The sequence below is a fragment of the Pteronotus mesoamericanus genome, unplaced genomic scaffold (genome assembly GCF_021234165.1).
Source record: "Pteronotus mesoamericanus isolate MK-2021 breed Mesoamerican mustached bat unplaced genomic scaffold, CSHL_Meso_final scaffold_232, whole genome shotgun sequence".
Classification (NCBI taxonomy): domain Eukaryota; kingdom Metazoa; phylum Chordata; class Mammalia; order Chiroptera; family Mormoopidae; genus Pteronotus; species Pteronotus mesoamericanus.
In genome coordinates, this window is record NW_026555311.1 from 8,462,754 (window position 1) to 8,479,242 (window position 16,489).

The window sequence follows — 16,489 nt, forward strand, 5'->3', positions numbered from 1 at the left end:
ATTAATTTTAGTTTTTTTAATGTGTTTAATAGACTTTGAAATGTAGAACAGAATGACACTCAAGGAACATCTCAGGTTTTATTCCTAACTGCACAAATAAGAAGCCAAAACATTATCTGTCAGGAAACCCTCCCCTGGGGACTCTGGTTAATGTTTCCAAGTTTCTCTAGAAACAATTACCCTCATTTCAGAAACACACTGGCTTTCTAGTCTGCACCAGCTCCCACCAGTTCATTTTGTTCACAAGCAACTGGTTATCAAAGAGGAAAATCTTCCCTGCAGCACTCCAGCATGCTTTTTCAGAGTTCCAGCCAGATTACCCGAGGTATCCGGAAGGAAGCCTTCCTTAGTTATAGTAAAACCAGTGCGTCCAAAGGTCTGGAATTTAGAGATAAATTAGGCACCTAACAGAGGCTCTTTGAGAGAGGTTTTCTCTCTGGAAGTCCATTAGAATATAATTTTATTAATGATTTACTCTACCAGCCACTGTTCAGTAGATCATAGAGAATATTTTCTACATATTTTGCATACAATAATGTGGATAAAACATACATGTAAAATTAACAAATAATTATAAAACAAACAGCCACTTGACGTCTGCTAGGTCAAGTGATAAAGCATTGCTAGGCCCCAGAAGCTCTCGGTGCGGCCCTTCCCTCCCCCCTTCCCCACTATTCTGACTTTTAGACTTTGATGATAATTACTGCCTTGCTTTTTGTTATACTTTCACTCCTCTTGTATTTAGGCATCCCTAAAGACATTATTTAGTTTCACTAAGTTTTGGACTTTATATAAATGCAAGCGCACAACATACATTATTTTGAACTTAACTTCTTTTGTACATCATATTTATAAAATTCACATTGTTGCTGATAACTCTATTTTTTTTCTCTAGACATTTAGGTTGGTTCCAGCATCGCATACTTATAAACAATGTTACTTTGAACATTCATGTATGTATATGTTCTGGGCATGAAATTCACTAGAAGGGGGACTTCTGGGATAGCCTTCTGGGGGACGTGGAAAGCATACCTTCACCTCTACCATACAGTCCATTTTCCAGAGAAATTTTTACCAGTCTACACTTCCTGCAGCAGTGGATGAGGGTGCCATGGCTCTACCTCCTCCCAACCGTATTCTACAAGACTTTCCAACTCCAGATTTGATTTTCCCAAAAGCTTCCACCTTAACTTTTAACAAAACAAGATTGTGAAGCTTAGTGTGATATCCTCACTGCACGCCCTTTCTGCATAGCCTAAGAGAACAAGCAACTACATCCGTACCTTTGCCTCCTTCTGTACAAGTGAAAAAGTGGCCCAGAATTTGGTTTCATTTAATACAGTTCCAAGGTTTTTCACAGCGTGGGCTCTTCTCCTGAATGTATACTTCAGTTCATTCAAATCTCTCCCCTAAGACGTTATTCCCAGAACTGACTATTGTCTTCCCCTAATGATTGGGTACATGCAGAGAATCAGGGTTAGGGACAAATTATTCTGAAGCATCATGAAGTTATATCAGGAGGCAGGCTACTTGTCAAGAGAGCAGAAGCAGAAGCAAGATGAGGTACCACCCGTCCTTGCAAGGTGAACTCAATCTGACCACTTAACTATTATGAAATTCTAGGCTTTCCCATTCAGATGGACTAAAAGGTAATAGAACTGCTAGTGCAGAAAGCTACAAATACTCAGCGAACTACTGACATCCGTTGCCTTCACCTAGTGAGGATTTGCTCTGCCTGTCGCTCACCATCTACGAAGAAGAGGAGAAGGGCGTGCTTTGCAGGGTTGCTCAGGCTCCAGTCAGAGTCCGATCGTGGTTCTTTAGTCGGTCACACCTAACGTAATGTGGGCAAGAGTCAGAAAACCACTTGAGAATTAATAGGTAGTGTTCATTTGAAGCTGGAAATGCAGATAGAAAAATACGTGTATCTCAAGTGTCCTAAAGGAGGAAATTATGATTATTAATTGAATGCATACAAATTGCTGGGCACCGTATTAAGCTATTCATATACCTTGTCATACTTAGCCTTTCCAACTATCTGAGACCTGAATTCTCTTTCCCTTTCCTGTTTCTTCATGCCCCTTCGAACTGGATCACTCCTACTCATGGCTCAGTGTTCATCTTAAAAACCTTTCTTCCAAGGACCCTCCCCTGACCTTCCAAGCCCAGGTTGACTCTAACTCCTATGCATTTCCACTGACCTTGTGTTTTTCCATCTTAGAACTTCACATACCATATTGTAACTTCCTTTTTTTGTGTGTCTGTTTCTCTACCAGATTGTAATTACCAAGATAATAGAGACTATTACGTTTATAGTTGTAACTCAGCATTGTCACTGCATATATGGTCTTGAGAGAAGGCAAAAACATATATGTCAAATAAATGAATGAGTATCCTCTTTTTAGAGAGAAAGTAGAAACTACAGCAAGGTCAGGGTCCTGGTCAGCCTGAGCTCCCAAGCCTGTGCCCCTAACCAGCACAGGACCATGTTCCCCAGGAAGCACCTTCTGGGTGCTTTTCACCCTGTGTCTCTCCTAACCTGCACACTAGGTCTGGGAGATAGGTCTCTCCCACCACCTTTTTACAAATGAGGAAACTGAGGCATGAGGAGTTTAAATCATACCTTTAATACCATTAAGCCCACCTCCAGGAGATGAACTTCCTAAGCAGCCCCACCTACCCTCTCCTCCACCCCCACCCTCAACAACATGTCTCTCTGGTGTTGGTTGGGCCAAGTATGGCTTTTGGAAAGGAGACCAGTGTTCATGGAGTGGAGGGAGAATGTGCTTTGGAATAGCGGGCTGGATTTACCCTCAGATTCTTCTACTTCTTTTTTTTTTTTTTTTTTTTTTTTTTTACCTTACTAATACCTCTTAGATTAAATACATCAACTGAGCAATCTTACGCTACTTAATAATAGATCAGAAACATGAATGACCAGATTGGGGCTCTCGAGTCAGCCAGTCTGCGTTCAAACACAAACCTGTCCCTCCACAGTTGTGTAACCTGGGCATGCTCCTAAACCTCCCAAGGCTGCTGCTCCTTATTTCCAACTGAGGATGACAATGGCATGCCTGTCATGAGGTTGTGTGAGGACTGAATGAAGCAATATGCATAAAGCCATAACACAATGCCTGGAGCATACATGGGCTCATTAAATGTGGGTGGAGTTGTTAGGATGGTTTTGTTGCCAGTAACAGAAAACCATGATTCAACTAGTTTAAACAACAGGAAGTACTATGTCAAATAATATGACCAAATCTCAGGTGGCTCCAGAGTTCATTCAGGGTTAAAGGGCTCCATGACTTTGACCTGTCTGGCCCCGACCTTGACCCCTGCCACTTCATTACCTCCTCACAGAAGTTAAACCCCACCCCACCCTCGTACTCTGAATAGTTCTGGACCTAGGTCCAGGTTGACTTTACCAGAAGGCTACAGACGTATTTCACGTACATAGAACTCACCATCACTGTAAGACAGCACAGACCATTTGCTGAGACAGCTACAAGTCCCCGTGGAGTGATGCTTCTAGCGACTCAGCCATCCTCACTCCTACCACCCAGAGCAGGCACCAGGAAACATGGTGTTGCTCTTCCTCCTTCCCTTTCCCATCTCCTTCTCTCTAAGATCCTTCTCAGGCCCCACCTGGAAGTTCTGCCCTCCCTGGGAGCAGCCCCTGTGCCTTGCGGCAATCGTGAATTTTCGTCAAGGGCCTTCTCTATATTTTTCTAGATGAAAGTCGGTTGGATGAGGGAATGCGAGTGTGGGGTTTAGTGGCACTGCCCTATGAACTCATGCCTTTTGAGGTAGTTTTTATCCAAAAAAGTAATAATGATAGAAATTCCAGACATAGAAAAATCAATGAGGTGAACATTTTAGCACTGAAAAACTCAGATTTTTCTGAAGACTTTATCATTTTTTTTTCTTGCTCTTTTGATTTTTTACTTCTGGTTTCAGAAAGCAGACTCTCAAACCAGAAAAGTTTAAAGATACAGAAAAACAGAAACAGGTAAGCATAAAAATATCCATAGTTCCACATTATTTATAATTCTTTGGTATATATATGTCAGTGTTATTTGCTATGCAAATGCTTTTTTATTTAAAACACAGAATCTTACCCTATATCTGTTTGATGACTGCTTCTCTGATTAAGTACTATAGTATGAATATCTTTTTCTATTAATAGACATAGGTCTACAAAATAGATTTCAATGGCTGCTGAGTATTCCATTGTACAGGTGTACCACGATGTATTTTAGAAAGCCAAAGTGGGGGACAATGGTTGGTCATTACAAATAGCATCTTGGTACGTGGTTGGGAAGCTGTGTCCTTGGGTTCGTTTCTTAAATCTCATGATATAAATGGGTACGTGCATTTCCAACTGACTGGGTGAAGAATTTCTTCTCACTGATGCCCGTTTTGCTAATCTTAAAAAGGAAGGGAGCCCTGCTGCACAGAGTTATAGGGTTAATGCAAAGAAAGGAATCAAGAAAGCTGCAGAGTATTTTAGAAAGAAGCTGACATTATTATGGTTACTCCTGGATGCAGTTACCTTAGAATACAAAGGAAGGTGACGAATCCTTGAGGACCACTCTGCTTTGTGTTCACTTTTAAAAATGATCGTGGCTGGTGTTCCGCTTCATCTGGGTGAGTGGGTTTGCTGTATTTTAACAACATCTTAATCATATGGTTTCTCTCCAGTCTTTCTAGTGTTTCAGGCCCAGGGAATCTCATTTTGGGGGCCCAGGCTGTGTTCGCAGGCCAGGCTCATGCCTGATGCCCTTTTCCTCCAGATGTCTCGGTGTGTGAGCTGACTTGGGCGCCCTTGACTAATATTTAACCTAGCACGACAAGCCATAAGTCATTGTCAGAGGCTGGATGGATTGATCTGGAATGTAAAGGTTTATTTATTTACTGGCTCCCTAATGTGCAGGTTATGTTACAAACGGTGTTATCTTGCCATGCAGGAAATGTGCGCACTCTCTGAGGCCAAGGCTTAAGGCAGGGCCATCATATTCTGACCCCAGTGAATGGTGATTTTCCACAGCAGCAAAAAGGCTTTAAAGATACAGTAGCAGCGGGAGCGCTGGCTTACTGAACCAGGAGCTAAGGCAGAGCAGAGCCTCAAACCTTACGTTCTGTCTTCACTCCCTGAGCCTTCTTCCTACACACACATGCACACACTCACACCACATCCTTCTTTTTAAGGACCATCTGAAGTCCACCTTCAGTAAACCTCCCTTGACCTTTTCCACCCTCTCAGATATCCCAGTTTTCTAAATCCTCGCTGCACCTCACAGTCTATACCCTATGCATTGACACTTAATGTGAACTGCCTGTGGCTATTTCCTGTGCACCAACATTTACGAAGGGACCCCGTGCTCTCTGCTCCAGACAAGGACTTCAGGGGCGAGGGTAAGCCCTACCGCTTCCAAGTCCCTTGGCAAAAACACCAGTGAATACTCACAATGGTAATTGTGCACAGGGAGCATCTAAGTAATATTAAAGCAGAAACGTTTCCTAGACCCGCTCTCTCATTTTACAAAAGAAGGTCTGACCCAGAGAAGTTAAATGACCTTCTCAAGGTGACACATGTATTTTTTCCAGGCATCAAAATTGCAACCCTTTATGTAAAAAGCTGTAAAACTTTTGCATTCCTCCATGAGGAGCACTACAAAAAATAAAAAAATACTTTGCTCAGTAAAACAGTTATATATCAAGGTTCCATCGTAATAATAGACTCCAAGCATTTAATCTCTCCAGTTGTGAAGAAAATTCTAGTTCATTAAAAGTTTGTCAAAAAATTATTTTGAAGATGGCAATTGTGTGTAGGGGAAACAAATCATTAAAAAAATAAAAATTCACATAGCTTTCTCTGAATGGCCCCAGTAGTGCTTGAAATGAGGACGCCTATTTAGGGAAACACAACACAGTGGGAGACTCTCACCGGATGAATGTGCTCCCTGTCTGCAGCACTGAGTGTGTGTCGGGAACTGTAAGTGTTCTCAGAGTCGTTGTAGCAGGTTCGAGTCACGGGTCTGGCTGTGAAAAAGCATGTGTGTATCAAGGAGAACAAACTGTGTGTACAAGAGCAACAACACAGGCCGACATCAGAGCTGCCCAGAGTTCTCAGTAATGAAAGGGTTTCATTTTGCAAAAGTGTGCTTAGTTATTCATTCCCAATTCCTTTACTAAGCACCTAGTATGAGTGAGGCACAATGTTAGCAGAAGTGGAGGAAGCAGAGACAAAGACGTCATGGCAGCAGCCCACCAGGACAGGGCCTGTGTTACAGGGACAGGAGACGAGCCTAAACCATAGGCACCTGCCTGGCTCCTGGAGTTCAAAGGCCAAGTGAGAAGCCTGGCTTTCAGCAGGGCTCAGCCATGTCTGCAAGGACCTGTGTTCTCTCCAACCTTCTCTCTGTTTTCTGCAGGGTTAAGTTTATTGTCAGGCTCCAAAGTTCTTGTGACAGCCTCACATGTGCCCCTGATGGTGGCAAGTAACTGCCACTGCCACAAGACTGTCACCTTCACAGCACACTGTCTGGGGAAGGGAGAGCCCATGCTAATTTTCTTAGCCATGATTGAGAGGCCTGCTTAGTTTTAGGTGACATTTTCACTGACAGCCAGCGGTGCCACGTTAGCTGTGATGAAGGTGTTCACCTGTGAGAGGGCTGCTTCAGCTTTCAGTTGGAGGAGTCATTTTGTAGGATGGTGGCTGTGCCACAAAATCTGTTTTTTGCTCCAACTAAAAAGCAAGCTGCATCCAGAGACATCTGAAGAAAATAAGAACTGGGGGGCATTGTCAGTACCAAATCCAATCGATCTATGTGCCCAGCACCTACCTTGGCAGCCTTGTCTTTGACACACAGTAATAACATATTCATAAGGTTGGCAGCGCGGCCTACTAATAAAAGGTGAGGTAACGTTCAGTTCATCTCAGGGAGACAACAGTGTAGTAAAGTGCAAGGGCTTTGAAATAGAAGCTGAAAGGCTCAGCTTCTAGTCTGGTCTGTGCCACTAATTCCTTAGAGACACTGTCAACACATGGGCTCTGTGTGGCTTTGGGTAAATTACTTAACCTCTCTGATCCCAAAATTTCTCCTCTGTAAAATAAGACTGATAATACTCCTTATAGTTAGTGTGGAATCTAGCTACCTCTCAGTTTGCTCTCATGGAAACAAATGAATGTTTTACCCAAGAGTCTTTAATTGCCTGGTGGATATGCAAGAGATGATGTTATATCTGTGGAATAGAAAACATTGGGAAGTGAACGTGGTTGACTGAGGCTCACTCAGTGGGGAGAAGTTGGAGGTGAACCCAAACCTCCTAATCCCATGCACAGGTGAACTGGCTGCTCTGCTGTTCCTGGGAGGATGGGACAGCATCCAGCAGTATCAGGGTGAACTGAGGGGATCTCCTTATTATCATTTAGAGCTTTGCTGTCTCATTAATAGCTGCTATTTCTACTTTAACAAGGTAAAAGTCAGAAACATCAGCCCCTATGTAAAGCAAAACCTTATTTCAGGAAATTTGTCCGACAGTCACCACAAGAAACCCTCCCAGGCTCCAGTCTCTTTCCTCTGTGGGAGATCCTGGCCCCACCCAGGAACACACCTACGCCTTGGAAATCCACCCAGTGACGTGGCCGGGGCTGTAGAGCCCACAGTTTGCATTTCATTTCTGGTTCCACCGCCCTATGTGACTTTGGACTGAGCATCCGTTCATTTCCTCATCTGTAAAAGAGAGTGTGGGTGCCAGTCCCTTGCAGGGCGGTTGTGGGGGTCAGTTCGATGAGAAGTACTTGGCTTCATTCCCAGCACAGGGGGCAGGGTGGGGCTGCGTTTGCTGAGGCCCCAGAGGTGAGGTTTAACCGGAGATGTTTGGCTCATACAGAACCATCGCTGTGTTTTGGAATGTGGGCTCTGACCCCTATACTGCCTTTTAAATTAGAAATGTTTTAAAGCAGCAAAGTGTTTAGTGTTGTTGTTTTAAAGGGGCCAGCTGGTGAAAGTGCCCAGGTATTATTTGGAAATCTGGCCCGCGGGTTGGTGGCCAACTGGACAGAGGTGCTGATGGAAACACGGGTCAAGGCAGCCAGCACAGGGCTTCTGAGAAGAGAGAGCCATTTAGATGCCCTGTCCATAGGCCCCACGCCACGCCGCCCAGTCTACATCGCCTCCATTATTTGCTTTAAAATGGTGTTGTCGGCACGTGGTACGACTGGCTAGAGAGGTAGTTGTGCCAACAAGGGAAACAGTGAAGTAGCATGTGGTTTATGTGAAAGAGTGTGAACATCAGAGTCCCAGCGCTACTTTCCACCTAGTGTGACTCTGGCCAAATGTTGTTTGAACTCTCTTAAGTCTCAGTTCCCCCACCTACAGAATGGGAATAATAATATTTCCTTGAAAGACTGCTGAGAAGTTCAAATAAAACAATATTTTCAGCAGCTTGGCCCATCGTGAGCACTTAATAAACAGCTGTTATTCTTTTTTGGGTGCTTTTTTGGCTTTCTAATTTTCCTCTGATTCTTTTCAAGTGTTGGGTGCATTTGCACTGTCCCTATGTTACCTTTACTAGAGTCACACAACATGAAAAATGTGTAACTCATTTCTAACACCCTGTCTTGTCCTATTGGTTAATTAATGATTTTAGTTAGTTTAGATGCCAAAGGTGTATGCTCTTTAGGAATCTGAGCCCTGTCCGCCCCGGTGGAGTTTGAATTCCCCATGCCTTTTGACTGAGGGGCATCTGAGATGACTGAGTGCTCAAGGGGCATTATCTGGCTGTGAAAAAAGGCTGTGACAATGAGGACAGTGAGGAGCCTCCTGGGCCATCAGCCAGCAGGACCCAGGCAGCAGGATGAGGAAGAGGCGCCTCAGGTAGAGGTGAATGAGCGCACGGTTAGCCGATGGGACCAGCAGCCCCTGCACCCGCTTTTCCCCTACTCCACTGCCGCCCCCCACACCCTGAGGCAGGCAGGCTGACAGGGTAGAGGGCTGGGCTATGGAGAGACAATTGGAAGTGTGGGTCCTGTGGGGCTGTAGCCACTACTCATGGTGACATTGCAGTGGTGACAGGGACCAGTGATTCTGCCATTGCTCTGGGTGCTTACAGAGACCCCGCTACCTCTCTTAGGAAAAGTGCTTTATTTTCTTTGGCCCTGAGGCATCTCGTTCAAAAATTTAAACTGGCTTCCATCACAAAAGAGGAAATAATAAAGACTCATCTTTCCCTTCTCTGCCTGCCCAAGAAAACTTGCTAAGCCCAACCTACAGCCAGTGCACAAGAGGCTAGAAGGAGTTCTTTCGGATGCACACTTGGATGAAGCAGGACATTTTAGGATCTCTTTAGTTAGTTGGTTCTCTACCTCATGCCATTGGCCTTACCGCTTTCCTTGTCGTAGAATCAAGGGCTTCCCCCTCTCTATAAGGGAATCCTGGGGTTCCGATATAGAAATATGTTCACCTCACTGGAGTCTGAGTTGGTCCAAGTCATGACTCTCAATTTGGAGCGTAGCAGTTTGGAGGTACATTGACACTCCTGTCTCCAATACTCTGGCTATCACCCTGTGGAAGCTCTGACTCAGCGCGGTTTCCCTCCGGGCCATGACCAGCTCTCCTGTCTGTCAGCATGACTGACCAAGGATGCCCACGTTTTGGGTCTCTTGAGCTGTGCCCTGGGCAACTCGTCAGGCACATTTTTAGCAGGTTCTTTAAGCCTGGCTCCCTGCCCAGAGTCTCCACTGAAACCTTGGCCTACCTCCTGTGATTTGGCTGGAAGCAGGAAGGACTAAACTTGGCTGACTGACCTATGTCCCAAGTGCCCTCATTCTCAGGACATCCGGCTCTTTGTCTGCCTTCCTGACCAGGCCCCGTGAAGTTGCTCACAAACTCTGGTGCCCACAAAACCCCTATTCCCTTCCCTCTCATCTCTTCCTGCAAGGTAAAGGAGAGAAGAGAGCCAGGCATTTTGCACTTTATTAGTATTTAAGAATACTAATTCATAGCACTCCTTTGTCCCTGAGATGCAGAATGAACTGAAAAAGACCCAGTCATCAATTAGAGACCAAAACACTAGTTGTATAACCGTTAAAGCAAGATTTGGGAAGGCAGCTTGGCCCTGCAACCGAAATGGTTTCCTCCCTCTTTACTAAGAGATGTCCTTAGTAAAGAGCAGCTAGACCATTACAGGATTTCACATGTTCCCCACCCGGGGGGCTTACAATATAGAGAAAGACACGTAGAGCCTGCAGGGAGGCAGAGAGAGGCAGAAGGAGGCCCTGTGTGTTCCACCCAATAGGGAATCGTGGAATAAGAGTCTGACCTGACACCAGTTCTTCCTCCTGGGGCGAAGGGAAGGGAGAGGAAAGGAGAGAGAATGCAGCAACTTTCTTGCTACATCAGAGAATGCAGCTATTTCTAAGTTCATGCGCTGGTGGGAACCCAGAGAAGGGGACAGATATCAACCCCAACCCCACTCCGAACCCCATCTTTATGCACATCCAGGAGATACGCACAAGCAGCAAAGGAGGAAGTGAAAATCACAAGGAAGAAAAAAGTGGCCAGAAAAAGTGTAAGGAAATGTTAGAATATGAAACATCCTCAGGAATAATTCAAGGATCCAAATATCTACTACCTTTTAGATAGTTTTAAAATTACTAAACATTGTACACTGTGACCTGAACACACTAACTTTACAGAAAAGGAAAGGAGAGGAATGGTTTACATTCTCCAATAATAAACTATATACTCAAAAATGTCCCTTTCATAAGTTTTGCTGAGATTGGAATTTTTTTAATGACTGATACTTTTTTATTAAAGCAGTTAAGAGCCTTATGGAATATAAACAAAGATCCTATCTTCATTATTCAATTTGTTTGGGATTTTAAAATTACTAAAATAACCAGATTAACTCATTTTTCAATATGGTACTATTTTCATCTCCTTTGACAATGCTGGGAGGTTAGAAGTGGCATTGCCAGGTCAAAGGGAAATCTGGCACCTTGGACAAAGTAGCCAGTGATCTCACATCAAGAACTGCCAACCACTCCCGCCAGTGGGAGGATTTCCTTCATGCCCAAGGAAATCCCAGACTTTGTATAATAGGAGAACAGGAGGTGGGAATCAAACTAGTGGGTGTGAGTGGGCCTCCCAAGAGGTGCTCTAAGAAAGCCATACAAACTTTGGAGCAAGAAAGAACTTGTTTTGTATAGTTGGCTAATATCCTTGTATAAATCAAATTGGAACAAACTTGGTAAGAATAGCAGTGCACACTTGACAGAATTCCCCATTAATACTATTTTTAAAAATACCTAGAGACTTCACATTTTTAGCAACTTGGTATTCTTTGCATACAAGTGTGACACGTTAAAAGAGAAATTTATTGCAGCTCTGTTCCTCAGTGATCTCATAAATATATGACTAGAAAGGCATTTGCTTTTGAATCTGGGGTAAAAGCTAGTACATCAAAGTGGAAAGAATTTTTGCAAGGTTTTCCTCCCAGGATTTAGCATAGCTCCTTGAACATTAGTTGTGTGCAGGCCTGTCTTATGACCTTAGAGACAGAGGGAGAATTCAATGTTGATGATTCTCACACAGGGACAATAGACACAAATCACATTTAAGCATATTAATAGGCCCTACTTAGGATACTCTTTGTGCATTAAAAATCAGATGTAATCAAAAAAATCATTGGATGATTACATGTACATGATTACGCGATTTTATGGCACAAGATTTCAGTACCCACCTGGGGTCTCCCTGTCCTTCACTGGCTTTGAGGAAAAAGAATTCATCTTGGGGAGCCCCTGAGTCGGGGAACTGGGGGAGGCCTCAAGCTGCTGAGGCCTCCAGCCTCTAGCCAGCAATATAAAGGGCCCTGATGCAAGGAGCTGAATTCTGCCCACATTGCGTGAGCTTGGAAGTGCATCTGTCAACAGCCAAGCCTTGGATGAAACCCCAGCCTCGGCAGATGCTGAAGCAGGGAACCCAGTCACTTTATGCCTAGACTCCTAACACACAGACACTGAGAGATAACAAATGTGTGCTATTTTAAGCTGTTAAGTTTGTACAAATATTGTTAGACACAGTAGAAAATGAATAGAATCTCTTTTCTATGGTGGAATGACTGGCAGTCATTGGTGTCAGAGGACCTCCTTAAATTCCGTCAGAGAGTCAAATGGGCAGATGGTAACATAAATACCTCAAATCACCGTTAAAGCGATGCTGAAGTGCCTAACGCAGACCAGGACCTAGGCACCACATAGACTGAGGAAGACTAGGCATTTGGAAGTTCTTTGCATTCTGAATGGAGTGCATGCCTTGGAGACACAGAACACTGTACTCCCTGAGAGATCTGATGATAGACTCTCTGAGATATGTTCGTATCATGCTTTGAAATGACCTTGGAGAAAGTTCACTTCCCACATAGTTCTTATTAGACCAAAAAGATACTTTTAAAATTTAACCATAATGCAAATGCAGCAACAGTAAGTACATCTTTTTCATTCCTTAGAACAAAGAACAGACTTCATAAAAACAGAGGCTCAAAGGTTATTATTTTTTTTGTTGTTAGCAACATAACATGGTGTGGGATGAAGAAACTAAATTAAGAAGAAAAAAACTGCTCAGAACAAATTTTCTTCACTCTATTTTGTTTCCTGCCTCTGCAGCAATGACCTGAGGTTAGTGGTGAGGCGGCGGAGGTCCTTTGGAGCAGCCCCATGCAGCCGAAAACAGCTCTGACCGGTGGCCTAGGACAATGAGAGAGAGAAGCAGAGGTCCAGAGAGGACCCTGATCTCACACTTCCCTGAGAGAGAACAGGCAGCCAAGCTTTCTCTTAACCTGATCGCATTCAATTTCCAAATGGGAACCAGGATGTTTGATTCGTAAAGAGATATCTACTCTTGTGCTTGGAGAAAATCAAACTGTATGGAATATGAGGAAGAATGAGTGAACTGACCAGGATCATCCTTAATTAAAAATAATGCCGGAGCTCAGAACAAGGACCCCTAGCTCTTTGAAAGGCACAGCACTATGCAGAGCATTGTTTGGAAACGAAAGTACAAGCTCCAACTCCAGGATGGCCGACAGGCCTCAAGGTGCAATCCTCGTGTGAACTGACTGGGGAGGGCCGCCTGAGTGCGGACTAGAGAAGGAGCCTGAAGGCGGATCCACCGGGATGGAGGAATGGGACTGGCTGGTGTACCGACTGCCCCGAAGGAGCAGGGAGCCAAGGCTACGGGTATCACACACATCTCTGAGGATGTGTGAGGACAGCTCACTACAGACAGAGGCCTGACAGCAGGGGAGCAAACTGCCTCCTCAAGGAATTTAACCTCTGTTGAAAAACCTTCTTTTGTTCAATGAACACTGTCAAGGTTAAAAGTTGACACCTTTCTGTGCTAAATAAGGCAAGGTGTTTTGTTTTGCTGTTTGTTTGTTTTGCTTATTTTATTTTTGCATATTACCCAGAAGCTCCTGGACTTAGTGGCATTTTTATGGAAAATTCTCTCAGCACTTAATCCTACGCAATACAGTTTTCATTAACATCAGTAGTTTAAGTAGCAGTTGAAATAAAATGCCATTTAAAAGCAAAGCGAATGTCGAAAGTAGCATACTGTACTTTGCTTATCAGAAGGGCTCCACAGTCTTTTAGACATACGATTGCAAGGTATGCTTTCAGCACTGGTCCTGGTCTGGCCACCATTTCAGCACTTGTCCTGGTCTAGCCACAGATTTACTTGATTTTCCACATGCAACACGGCTCACAGGCATTATGCCTCTTATAGTAGGCTTCCAGAATGATGCTGAATTATCCACAAAAGCATCTAAGCTTTGATGTTAGCCTCACTGTCACGATGCTTTAATAACCAAAACCTTAGAAGGATGATCCCCGAGAGCAAGTACCCACCCTGCATATCTACAAGCTTCCATCACTGCCTGTAGCTGAGTGCCCGGCCACAGAGCAGCTGGCAGAGAGCAGCAAGGTTTGTTGCCTTTTTTCTTTTGTTGGTTTTCAATGAAATGTTTGTGGATCTAAAATGGAAAATACCTATTGGTCTGTTCCCTCTCCCATTTCTATTTCTAAAGGACCACCAACTGCTCAGGCCTGGCTCTTCTGGGAATCTAACAGCCTACACTACACCCCAGGCCTCCAGGGAATGTTTCTACGGCTCACTGGAGCAAGAAAAGAAAAGGGAAGAGGCCAGCGATTACACACGGATTGTGAATCACTTCCTCAGCATCATTAGGCTTCTGGAGTGCCTAGAGAGACTACAGAGGCAGCCCACAGCCCGGAGAAACACCCCAAGGTTTGTAGCTTATCCACTCAATGGAGCACTGTGCAGCCATTCAAATGAGGGAGTAGAAACGAGTTCACTTCAGAGAAAGTCTTTCATGAAGCAGTGTGAATTATAAGCCTCTTCCTGCAGGTTTGGAGAGCATACGTATAGATAAATGAAAAGCAACGGGACATATAAACAAAGCAGCAGCCATGACTATTTCCAGGTTGGGGTAGAATGAGACTCCCTTTCTCCCTTTCCTCCCCCTCTCCCTTTACTTCTTTTTAAATCTTCTCAATAGTCAACAAGAGGCATTTACTACTTTTGGCATTTTCAAAAATGTTCATTCGGTTCTCTGGGTACCACTAAGAAGTTCAGAGTTCGAAGCCGCTCCTTGCTCTGGGTGTTGCTCCACGGCCCGCAAGTCCCCTGTGACTTGCCACTCTGGCTCAGCAGTACATAAGGAAATTGTAAAAATTAGACCTGGTGTTGAGTCTCAGCACTGGGACCTGCTATCCAAATGGCTTTTGGGAATTTGGTTGTTCAATGACCCTCAGTGACCTTTGCCTGTAAAATGAGGAACCTAATCCTAGGTATACTCTCGCACTGTAGTCAAATGAAGAAATCATATCTTATCAAATAAGACCAAATGAGAGACTAAAGGGAAAATTATCTGTGAACTGTAAACAGTGTGTAATTGATAACTCTTATCATAAGTCGAGAGCGCCCAAGCCCAGTGTGGTTTTACAAGTAGGAAGGGGTAGGTGGAGAGAAAAATCATTCATTTTGGACAGAAATGCTCTTATCTAAACCAAATTTCCCCAGTTGTCTCAATGTCTTTCTCATTTTTTTCCCCAATCCAGTATTTTATGAAAAAAAGTCTGTCAGAAACACTTGCTGTAATGCATGAGGAAAGTGGTATGCAAGCTGAACAGTTTGCAAAATGCACTGGATGGAGCCAAGTGCAGCCGCTGGCTACAGCATCTGAGAATTACAGCGCTAGGGCCACAACACAGGGAAAACCAGGCTCCCTAAGAATCCCCACGACTTCTCTGTAGGAGACTAGTCCTCTGCTTGAGGTGAGGGAGAACACAGCCACATTAATAACAATCGTAACCCACAATTGCCTTTGTGACGGTGACCCCAGCAAACAATATTAGCACAAATGAATAAGCTTCACTGCAGGAAGAAAAAAGAAGTAAAAGTAAATGCATCTTTCTTGTGTCTCGTATGTCTACTCCCTGCTTTCCCACAGTGCAGGTATAGCTAAGTTCTTCTCTAATAGAATCTATTTGACAGAAGTCCTAAAAACATATGCAATGATGGTTAAGTAGTGTCAAATCTACTGGAACACATGGACAAATATGGACAGCCCTGTGGATTTTATTTTTGCACAGAAAAGTTGCAAAAATTGTACAATGAAATCTCATAAGTCTGCCCAGATTCACCAACTGTTAACAGTTGCTTCTTTTTCTGTATATTCATATTTCTATTGTTGTTGTTGAACCTCTAGAGGGAAATTTGTGAGTCTTATTTTTTCTTGAATCTCAGTGCCTGAATTTTATTTCCCAAAGATAACGATTATTTAGAAGTTTTCACCCTCATTTAACTTTTCAAATGGCTTGTAGTTCTCTTTGCTGTGGTACTTTTGGGTTCCAAGGCTAGCCTTGCCCCTTAATACTTATTTTCCCTTTAAAAAGTCACTTAACCTTTTCCAGATCCACTTTCTTCATCTGTTGTGGTAGGCGGTTACATCTACATCCTGTGTTGCAGTGAGGATTCAGTTAAATCCCATGGAAAACGCTTTATAAACTGAAAATTTTCTGTGTATATACAAAATGTTATTAATCATAGTCCCGATAATATAACGTCAACGCAGGTTCTCCTGATTATGCACCGGCCCTAACAGCGCGTTGAGCCCTTCAGGGAGCTGCCCGAGCCGCTGGGGCGCTGGTGTCCCGCTGGTGTCCGTGGGCTCTCCTCAACCGCTGGGGAAGGCGGGGTCTCTGTGCACGCGTCTGTGTTGCAGAACCGCCCTCTCTAAAACAGTGCTTCCCCCAGGAAGTGAGCATCGGGATAGCTGTAGGGCTGCTGAAACCCAGACTGCTGGGTCCTATCCCCGACATTTGATTCCATAGGTCTGAGTGAGCCTGACAATCTGCATCTCTAACAAGTTCCCGGGTACTGTGAAAGCTGCTGGCTCC